The sequence below is a fragment of the Panulirus ornatus genome, chromosome 19, assembly GCF_036320965.1.
Source record: "Panulirus ornatus isolate Po-2019 chromosome 19, ASM3632096v1, whole genome shotgun sequence".
NCBI lineage: Eukaryota > Metazoa > Arthropoda > Malacostraca > Decapoda > Palinuridae > Panulirus > Panulirus ornatus.
The window spans coordinates 46,376,202-46,387,608 of NC_092242.1; the positions used below are offsets into that span (position 1 = coordinate 46,376,202).

The 11,407-nt window shown below is 42.5% G+C and overlaps 1 protein-coding gene across 1 annotated transcript in view; it reads right to left on the reverse strand.

The window, feature by feature from the left end:
* Positions 1–11,407, reverse strand: part of LOC139755483 (2-oxoadipate dehydrogenase complex component E1-like) — a 526,829-nt gene that overhangs the window by 458,582 nt on the left and 56,840 nt on the right. The gene's annotated exons all lie outside the window — the stretch shown is intronic.

Below are 11,407 nucleotides of genomic sequence, written 5' to 3' on the forward strand. Positions count from 1 at the left end.
TAATCCAATAACGCTCTCTGGCCATCTCTCCTACTTACATAAGTATACTTATGTATATCTCGCTTTTTAAACCAGGTATTCCCAATCATCAGTCCTTTTTCAGCACATAAATCTACAAGCTCTTCACCATTTCCATTTACACCACTGAACACCCCATGTATACCAATTATTCCCTCAACTGCCACATTATTCACCTGTCCATTCAAATCACCCATCTCTATAACCCGGTCTCGTGCATCAAAACCACTAACACACTCATTCAGCTGCTCCCAAAACACTTGCCTCTCATGATCTTTCTTCTCATGCCCAGGTGCATATGCACCAATAATCACCCACCTCTCTCCATCAACTTTCAGTTTTACCCATATTAATCGAGAATTTACTTTCTTACATTCTATCACATGCTCCCACAACTCCTGTTTCAGGAGTATTGCTACTCCTTCCCTTGCTCTTGTCCTCTCACTAACCCCTGACTTTACTCCCCAGACATTCCCAAACCACTCTTCCCCTTTACCCTTGAGCTTCGTTTCACTCAGAGCCAAAACATCCAGGTTCCTTTCCTCAAACATACTACCTATCTCTCCTTTTTTCACATCTTGGTTACATCCATACACATTTAGGCACCCCACTCTGAGCCTTCGAGGAGGATGAGCACTCCCCGCGTGACTCCTTCTGTCTCCCATTTTAGAAAGTTAATACAAGGAGGGGAGGATTTCTGGCCCCCCGCTCCCGTCCCCTCTAGTCGCTTTCTACGACACGCGAGGAATACGTGGGAAGTATTCTTTCACCCCTATCCCTCAGGAAACTTATACCTCTGTAATTCGAGCACTCACTTTTATCCCCTTTGTCTTTGTACAATGGGACTCTGCAAGCATTCCGCCAATCCTCAGGCACCTCACCGTAAGTCATACATACATTAAATAACCTTATCAACCAGTCAACAATACAGTCACCCCCTTTTTTAATATATTCCACTGCAATACCATCCAAACTCACTGCCTTGCCGGCTTTCATTTTCCGCAAAGCTTTTACTACCTCTTCTCTGTTTACCAAATCATTCTCCCTAACCCTCTCAATTTACACACCACCTCGACCAAAACACCCTATATCTGCCACTCTATCATCAAACACATTCAACAAACCTTCAAAATACTCGCTCCAACTCCTTCTCGCAACACCACTACTTGTTATCACCTCCCCATTACCCCCCTTCACTGATGCTCCCATTTAGTCCCTTGTCTTACGCAATTTATTTACCTCCATGCAAAACATATTTTTATTCGCTCTAAAATTTAATGATACTCTCTCACCCAATCTCTCATTTGCCCTCTTTTTCGCCTCTTGAACTTTTGTCTTGACCTCCTGCCTCTTTCTTTCATACATCGCCCAGTCATTAGCATTCTTTCCCTGCAAAAATTGTCTAAATGCCTCTCTCTTCTCTTTCACTAATAATCTTACTTCTTCATCCCACCACTCACTACCCTTTCTAATCTGCCCACCTCCCATGCTTCTCATGCCACAAGCATATTCTGCACAAGCCATCATCACAACAGACTGCATGCTTGCACCTCTCTCCAAAACTCTTCCATTCACCTCAATATTCCTATGAAATTATATACGAGGGTATTGATTGAGAGGGTGAAGGAATGTACAGAGCATCAGACTGAGGAAGAGCAGTGTGGTGTCAGAAGTGGTAGAGGATGTGTGGATTGGGTGCTTGCTTTGAAGAATGCATGTGAGATATACTTAGAAGAGCAAATAGATTTGTATGTAGCATTTATGGATCTGGAGAAAGCATATGATAGAGTTGATAGAGATGCTCTTTGGAAGTAATTAAGAATATATGGTGTGGAATGCAAGATGCTAGAAGCAGTGAAAAGTTTTTATCGAGGATGTAAGCCATGTACACGAGTAGGAAGAGAGGAAAGTGATTGGTTCTCAGTGAATGTCAGTATGCGGTAGGGGTGCGTCATGTCTCCATGGTTGTTTAATTTGTTTATGGATGGGGTTGTTAGGGAGGTGAATGGAAGAGTTTTGGAAAGAGGTGCAAGTATGCAGTCTTTTGTGAATGAAAGGGCTCTGGAGGTGAGTCAGTTGTTGTTCGCTGATGATACAACACTGATGGTTGATTCGGGTGAGAAACTGCAGAAATCAATGACTAAGTTTGGCAAAGTGTGTGAAAAAGAAGAAAACTGAGGGTAAATGTGAATAAGAGCAAGGTCATTAGGTACAGTAGGGTTGAGGGACAAGTCAATTGGGAGAAAAGTTTGAATGGAGAAAAACTGGAGGAAGTGAAGTGTTTTAGATATCTGGGAGTGGATTTGGCAGCGGATGGAACCATGGAAGTGGAAGTGAGTCACAAGGTGGGGAGGGGGCGAAAGTTCTGGGAGCGTTGAAAAATGTGTGGAAGGCGAGAACATTATCTCCGAAAGCAAAAATGAGTATGTTTGAAGGAATAGAGGCGAGAACATTGATCTCCGAAAGCAAAAATGAGTATGTTTGAAGGAATAGAGGTTCCAACATTGATATATGGCTGTGAGGCGTGGGCTATAGATAGGGTTGTGCGGAGGAAAGTGGATGTGTTGGAAATGTTGGAAACGAGATGTTTGAGGACAATATGAGGTGTGAGGTGGTTTGATCGAGTAAGTAATGAAAGTGTAAGATAGATGTTTGGTAATAAAAAAGAGTGTGTTTGAGAGAGCAGAAGAGGGTGATTTGAAATAGTTTGGTCACATGGAGAGAATGGGTGAGGAAAGATTTCGAAAGAGGATATATGAGTCAGAGGTGAGATAAATATTTAGTAATAAAAAGAGTGTGGTTGAGAGAGCAGAAGAGGGTGTTTTGAAATGGTTTGGTCAAATGGAGAGAATGAGTGAGGAAAGCTTTACAAAGAGGATATATGAGTCAGAGGTGGAGGGAATGCGGAGAAGTGGGAGACCAAATTGGAGGTGGAAGTATGGAGTGAGAGAGATTTTGAGCGACCGGGCCCTAAACATGCAGGAGGGTGAAATGAGCGCAAGGAATAGAGTGAATTGGAACGATGTTGTATAACAGGGTTGACATGATGTCAATGGATTGAACCAGGGCATGTTAAGTGTTAGGGGTAAACCATGGAAAGTTTTGTGGGTCCTGGATGTGGAAAGGGAGCTGGTGTTTTGGTGCATTATACATGGCAGCTAGATATCAATTGTGAACGAATGTGGCCTTTGTTGTCTTTTCCTAGCCCTACCTCGTGTGGGTGCGGGCGGAGGGGATTGTCATTTCATGTGTGGCGGAGTGGCGATGGGAATGAATAACGGCAGCAAGTATGAATTATGTACATGTTCATATATGTATATGTTTGTGTATGATTTGGTAAACAGAGAAGAAGTAGTGAAGGCTTTGCGGAAGATGAAAGCCAGCAAGGCTCTGGGTTTGGATGGTATTGCAATGGAATTTATCAAAAAAGGTGGTGACTGTGTTGCTAACTGATTGGTAAAGATAATCAATGTATGTATGTTTGCTTGCATTGTGCCACTGTACAAAGGCAAAGGGGATAAAAGTGAATGCTCAAATTATGGAGGAATAAGTTTGTTGAGTATTCCTGGGAAATTATACAGATTGAGAGGGTTGAAAGCATGTACAGAGGATAAGATTGGGTAAAAGCAATGTGGTTACAGAAGTGGTAGAGGATGTGTGGATGAGGTGTTTCCTTTGACGATTGTATGTGAGAAATACTTAGAAAACCAAATGGATTTGTATGTAGAATTATGGATCTGGAGAAGGCATATGATAGAACTAATAGAGATGCTCTGTGGAAGGTATTAAGAACATATGGTGTGGGAGGCAAGTTGTTAGAAGCAGTGAAAAGTTATTATCGAGGATGTAAGGCATGTGTACGTGTACGAAGAGAGGAAAGTGATTGGTACTCAGTGAATGTTGGTTTGTGGCAGGGGTGCGTGATGTCTCCATGATTGTTTAATTTGTTTATGGATGGGGTTGTTAGGGAGGTGAATACAAGAGTTTTGGAAAGAGGGGCAAGTATGCAGTCTGTTGTGGATGAGAGAGCTTGGAAAGTGAGTCAGTTGTTGTTTGCTGATACAGTGCTGGTGGCTGATTCAGGTGAGAAACTGCAGAGGCTGGTAACTGAATCTGGTAAAGTGTATGAAAGAAAAACGCTGAGAGTAAATGTGAATAAGAGGAAGGTCATTAGGTACAGTAGAATTGGGGGACAAGTCAACTGGGAGGTAAGTTTGAATGGAGAAAAACTGGAGGAAGTGAAGTGTTTTAGATATCTGGGAGTGGAGTGGCAGTGGATAGACCCAAGGAAACAGAAGAAAATCATAGGGTGGAGGGTGCAAAAGTTCTGGGAGCATTGAAATATAAGTTGAAGTCAAGAACGTTATCTTGGAAAGCAAAAATGGGTATGTTTGAAGGAATAGTGGTTCCAACAATGTTATATGATTGTGAGGCGTGGGCTATAGATAGAGTTGTTCAGAGGAGGGTGGATGTGCTAGAAATGAGATGTTTGAGGACAATATGTGCTGTGAGGTGGTGATCAAGTAAGCAATGAATGGGTAAGAGAGATGTGCAGTAGTCAAAAGAGTGTGGTTGAGAGAGCAGAAGAGGGTTTTTTGAAACGATTTGGTCACATGGAGAGAATGAATGAGGAGAGATTGACAAAAAGGATATATGTGTCAGAGGTGAAGGGAATGAGGAGAAGTGGGAGACCAAATTGGAGGTGGAAAGATGGAGTGAAAAAGATTATGAGTGACTGAGGCCTGAACATGCAGGAGGGTGAAAGATGTGCAAGGAATAGAGTGAATTGGAACGATGTGGTATACTGGGGTCGACGTGCTGTCAATGGATTGACCCAGGGCATGTGAAGCGTCTGGGTAAAACCATGGAAAGTTCTGTGGGGCCTGGATGTGGAGAGAGAGCTGTAGTTTCGGTGCACTATACATGACAGTTAGAGACTGAGTGTGAACGAAAGTGGCCTTTGTTCTCTTTTTCTTTTGCTACCTTGCGCACATGCGGGGGGGAGGGGGTTGTTATTTCATGTGTGGCGGGGTGGCGATGGGAATGAATAAGGACAGACAGTATGAATTATGTACATGTGAATATATGTATGTATGTGTGTGTGTGGATGTAACCAAGAAAAGAAAAAAGGAGAGATAGGTAGTATGTTTGAGGAAAGGAACATGGATGTTTTGGCTCTGAGTGAAACGAAGCTCAAGGGTAAAGGGGAAGAGTGGTTTGGGAATGTCTTGGGAGTAAAGTCAGGGGTTAGTGAGAGGACAAGAGCAAGGGAAGGAGTAGCACTACTCCTGAAACAGGAGTGGTGGGAGTATGTGATAGAGTGTAAGAAAGTAAATTCTAGATTGATATGGGTAAAACTGAAAGTTGATGGAGAGAGATGGGTGATTATTGGTGCATATGCACCTAGGCATGAGAAGAAAGATCATGAGAGGCAAGGGATTTGGGAGCAGCTGAATGAGTGTGTTAGTGGTTTTGATGCACAAGACCGGGTTATAGTGATGGGTGATTTGAATGCAAAGGTGAGTAATGTGGCAATGGAAATGGTGAAGAGCTTGTAGATTTATGTGCTGAAAAAGGACTGGTGATTGGGAATACCTGGTTTAAAAAGCGAGATATACATAAGTATACGTATGTAAGTAGGAGAAATGGCCAGAGAGTGTTATTGGATTACATGTTAATTTATAGGCGCGTGAAAGAGAGACTTTTGGATGTTAATGTGCTGAGAGGAGCAACTTGAGGGATGTCTGATCATTATCTTGTGGAGGCGAAGGTGAAGATTTGTGGGGGTTTTCAGAAAAGAAGAGAGAATGTTCGGGTGAAGAGAGTGGAGAGTAAGTGAGCTTGGGAAGGAGACTTGTGTGAGGAGGTACCAGGAGAGATTGAGTACAGGATGGAAAAAGGTGAGAACAAAGGAGGTAAGGGGAGTGGGGGAGGAATGGGATGTATTTAGGGAAGCAGTGATGGCTTACGCAAAACATGCTTGTGGCATGAGAAGCGTGGGAGGTGGGTTGATTAGAAAAGGTAGTGAGTGGTGGGATAAAGAAGTAAGATTATTAGTGAAAGAGAAGAGAGAGGCATTTGGACGATTTTTGCAGGGAAAAAATGCAAATGAGTGGGAGATGTATAAAAGAAAGAGGCAGGAGGTCAGGAGAAAGGTGCAAGAGGTGAAAAAGAGGACAAATGAGAGTTGGGGTGAGGCAGTATCATTAAATTTTAGGGAGAATAAAAAGATGTTTTGGAAGGAGGTATATAAAGTGCGTAAGACAAGGGAGCAAATGTGAACTTTGGTGAAGGGGGCAAGTGGGGAGGTGATAACAAGTAGTGGTGATGTGAGAAGATGGAGTGAGTATTTTGAAGGTTTGTTGAATGTGTTTGATGATAGAGTGGCAAATATAGGGTGTTTTGGTCAAGGTGGTGTGCAAAGTGAGAGGGTTAGGGAAAATGATTTGGTAAACAGAGAAGAGGTAGTAAAAGCTTTGCGGAAGATGAAAGCTGGCAAGGCATTGGGTTTGGATGGTATTGCAGTGGAATTTATTAAAAAAGGGGGTGACTGTATTGTTGATTGGTTGGTAAGGTTATTTAATGTATGTATGACTCATGGTGAGGTGCTTGAGGATTGGCGGAATGCTTGCATAGTGCCATTGTACAAAGGCAAAGGGGATAAGAATGAGTGCTCAAATTACAGAGGTATAAGTTTGTTGAGTATTCCTGGTAAATTATATGGGAGGGTATTGATTGAGAGGGTGAAGGCATGTACAGAGCATCAGATTGGGGATGAGCAGTGTGGTTTCAGAAGTGGTAGAGGATGTGTGGATCAGGTGTTTGCTTTGAAGAATGTATGCGAGAAATACTTAGAAAAGCAAATGGATTTGTATGTAGCATTTATGGATCTGGAGAAAGCATATGATAGAGTTGATAGAGATGCTCTGTGGAAGGTATTAAGAATATATGGTGTGGGAGGAAAGTTGTTAAAAGTAGTGAAAAGATTTTATCGAGGATGTAAGGCATGTGTATGTGTAGGAAGAGAGGAAAGTGATTGGTTCTCAGTGAATGTAGGTTTGCGGCAGGGGTGTGTGATGTCTCCATGGTTGTTTAATTTGTTTATGGATGGGGTTGTTAGGGCGGTGAATGCAAGAGTTTTGGAAAGAGGGGCAAGTATGCAGTCTGTTGTGGATGAGAGAGCTTGGTTAGTGAGTCAGTTGTTGTTTGCTTATGATACAGCGCTGGTGCCTGATTCATGTGAGAAACCGCAAAAGCTGGCGACTGAGTTTGGTAAAGTGTGTGAAAGAAGAAAGTTAAGAGCAAATGTGAATAAGAGCAAGGTTATTTAGGGACAGTAGGGTTGGGGGTCAAGTCAACTGGGAGGTAAGTTTGAATGGAGAAAAACTGGAGGAAGTAAAGTGTTTTAGATATGTGGGAGTGGATCTGGCAGCGGATGGAACCATGGAAGCGGAAGTGAATCATAGGGTGGGGGGAGGGGGCGAAAATTCTGGGAGCCTTAAAGAATGCTTGGAAGTTGAGAATATTATCTCGGAAAGCAAAATTGGGTATGTTTGAAGGAATAGTGGTTCCAACAATATTGTATGGTGCGAGGTGTGGGCTATGGATAGAGTTGTGCGCAGGAGGGTGGATGTGCTGGAAATGAGATGTTTGAGGACAATATGTGGTGTGAGGTGGTTTCATCAAGTAAGTAATGTAAGGGTAAGAGAGATGTGTGAAAATAAAAAGAGTGTGGTTGAGAGAGCAGAAGAGGGTGTTTTGAAATGGTTTGGTCACATGGAGAGAATGAGTGAGGAAAGATTGACCAAGAGGATATATGTGTCAGAGGTGGAGGGAACGAGAAGTGGGAGACCAACTGAAGGTGGAAAGATGGAGTGAAAAAGATTTTGAGTGATCGGGGCCAAAACATGCAGAAGGGTGAAAGGCGTGCAAGGAATAGAGTGAATTGGATCGATGTGGTATACCGGGGTTGATGTGCTGTCAATGGATTGAACCAGCGCATGTGAAGCATCTAGGGTAAACCATGGAAAGTTGTGTGGGGCCAGGAGGTGGAAAGGGAGCTGTGGTTTCAGTGCATTATTACATGAGAGCTAGAGACTGAGTGTGAACGAATGGGGCCTTTGTTGTCTTTTCCTAGCACTACCTCCCACACATGAGAGGGGAGGGGGTTGTTATTGCATGTGTGGTGAGGTGGCGATGGGAATAAATAAAGGCAGACAGTATGAATTATGTACATGTGTATATATGTGTATGTCTGTGTGTGTATATATAACTGTATATTGAGATGTATAGGTATGTATATTTGCATGTGTGGACATGTATGTATATACATGTGTATGGGGGTGGGTTGGGCCATTTCTTTTGTCTGTTTCCTTGTGCTACCTTGCAAACGCGGGAGACAGCGACAAAGCAAAATAAATAAATAAATAAATAAAATAAATAAACAAATGTATGTATATATATATATATATATATATATATGTATATATGTATATCCCTGGGGATAGGGGAGAAAGAATACTTCCCACATATTCCCTGCATGTCGTAGAAGGCAACTAAAAGGGGAGGGAGCGGGGGCTGGAAATCCTCCCCTCTTTTTTTTTTTTTTTTCCAAAAGAAGGAACAGAGAAGGGGGCCAGGAGAGGATATTCCCTCAAAGGCCCAGTCATTTGTTCTTAACGCTACCTCGCTGACGCGGGAAATGGCGAATAGTATGAAAGATAAAGAAAAATAATAATAATAATAATAATAATAATAATAATAATACTAATAATGTCTCATGCTGAAGTGCCTGAGGATTGGCGGAATGCATGCATAGTGCCTTTGTACAAAGGCAAAGGGGGATAAAGTTGAGTGTTCAAATTAGAGAATAAGTATGTTGAGAATTCCTGGGAAATAATATACGAGGGTTTTAATTGAGAGGGTGAAGGCACGTACAGAGCATCAGATTTGGGAAGAGCAGTGTGGTTTCAGAAGTGGTAGAGCATGTGTGATCAGGTGATTGCTTTAAAGAATATGTGAGAAATACTTAGAAAAACAAATGGATTTGTATGTAGTATTTATGGTCTGGAGAAGGCATATGATAGAGTTGACAGAGATGCTCTGTGGAAGGTATTAAGAATATATGGTGTGGGAGGCAAGTTCCTAGAAGCAGTGAAAAGTTTTTATTGAGGATGTAATGCATGTGTCCGAGTAGGAAGAGAGGAAAGTGATTAGCTCTCAGTGAATGTCGGTTTGCGGTAGGGGTGTGTGATGTCGCCATGGTTGTTTAATTTGTTTATGGATGGGGTTGTTAGGGACGTGAATGCAAGAATTTCAGAGAGAGGGGCAAATATGCAGTCTGTTATGGATGAAAAGGCTTGGAAATTGAGTCAGCTTTTGTTCGATAATGATACAGCACTGGAGGCTAATTTGGGTGAGAAACTGCAGAAGCTGGTGACTGAGTTTGGTAAAGTGTGTGAAAGAAGAAATCTGAGAGTTAATGTGAATAAGAGCAAGGTTATTAGGCAGAGTTGGGGTGAGGGACAAGTCAATTAGGAGGTAAGTTTGAATGGAGAAAAACTGGAGGAGGCAAAGTGTTTTAGTTACCTGGGAGTGGATTTGGCACTGGATGGAATCATGGAAGCGGACGTGAGTAACAGGGTGGGGGAGGGGGTGAAAGTTCTAGGAGTTTTGAAAAATGTGTCGAAGGCGAGAAGATTATTTTGGGAAGCGAAAATGGGTATGTTTGAAGGAATTGTGGTTCCAACATTGTTATATGGTTGCGAGGCATGGGCTATAGATAGGGTTGTGTGAAGGAGGGTGGATGTGTTAGAAATGAGATGTTTGAGGACATTATGGGGTGTAAGGTGCTATGATCAAATACATAATGAAAGGATAAGAGAGATGTGAGGTAATAATAAGACTGTAGTTGAGAGAGCAGAAGAGGGTGTATTGAAATGGTTTGGTCATATGGAGAGAATGACAGAGGAAAGATTAAAAAGAGGATATATGTGTCAGAGGTGGAGGGAACGAAGAGAAGTGGGAGAACAAATTCGAGGTGGAAGGATACAGTGAAAAAGATTTTGAGCGATGGGGGCCTGAACATGAAGGAGGGTAAAAGAAGTGCATGGAATAGACTGAATTGGAACGATGTGGTATACTGGGGTTGACGTGCTGTCAATGAATTGAACCAGGGCATGTGAAGCGTCCGGAGTAAACTACCCCACCACACATGAAATGCAAACCCCCTTCCCCGTTTGTGCGCGAGGTAGCGCTAGAAAAAAGACAACAAAGGCCACATTCGTTCACACTCAGGCTCTAGCTGTCATGTATAATGCACCGAAACCAGAGCTCCCTTTCCACATCCGGGCCCCACAAAACTTTCCATGGTTTACCCCAGACACTTCAAATGCCCTGGTTCAATCCACTGACAGCACGTCAAACCAAGTATACCACATCGTTCCAAGTCACTCTATTCCTTGCACGCCTTTCACCCTCCTGCATGTTCAGGCCCAGATCACTCAAAATCTTTTTCACTCCCTCTTTCCACCTCCAATTTAGTCTCCCACTTCTCCTTGTTCCCTCCACCTCTGACACATATATCCTCTTTGTCAATCTCTCCTCAATCATTCTCTCCATGTGACCAAATCACTTCAAAAAACCATCTTCTGCTCTCTCAACCACACTCTTTTTATTACCACGCATTTCTCTTACGCATTCATTGCTTACATGATCAAATCACCTCACATCACATATTGTCCTCAAACATCTCATTTCCAGCACATCCATCCTCCTCTGAACAACTCTATCTATAGCCCACGCCTCGCAATCATATAACATTGTTGAAACCACTATTCCTTCAAACATACCCATTTTTGCTTTCCAAGATAACATTCTCGACTTCCACTTATTTTCAATGCACCCAGAACTTTTGCACCCTCCCCCACCGTATGATTAACTTCCGCTTCCATGGTTCCATCCGCTGCCAAATCCAATCACAGATATCTAAAACACTTCACTTACTCAAGTTTTCCTCCATTTAAACTTAACTCCCAAGTGACCTAGACTGATATGGGTAAAACTGAAAGTGGATGGAGAGAGATGGGTGATTATTGGTGCATATGCACCTGGGCATGAGAAGAAAGATCATGAGAGGCAAGTGTTTTGGGAGCAGCTGAGTGAGTGTGTTAGTAGTTTTGATGCACGAGACCGGGTTATAGTGATGGGTGATTTGAATGCAAAGGTGAGTAATGTGGCAGTTGAGGGAATAATTGGTGTACATGTGGTGTTCAGTGTTGTAAATGGAAATGGTGAAGAGCTTGTAGATTTATGTGCAGAAAAAGGACTGTTTATTGGGAATTCCTGGTTTAAAAAGAGATATATACATAAGTATATATCTATATATATA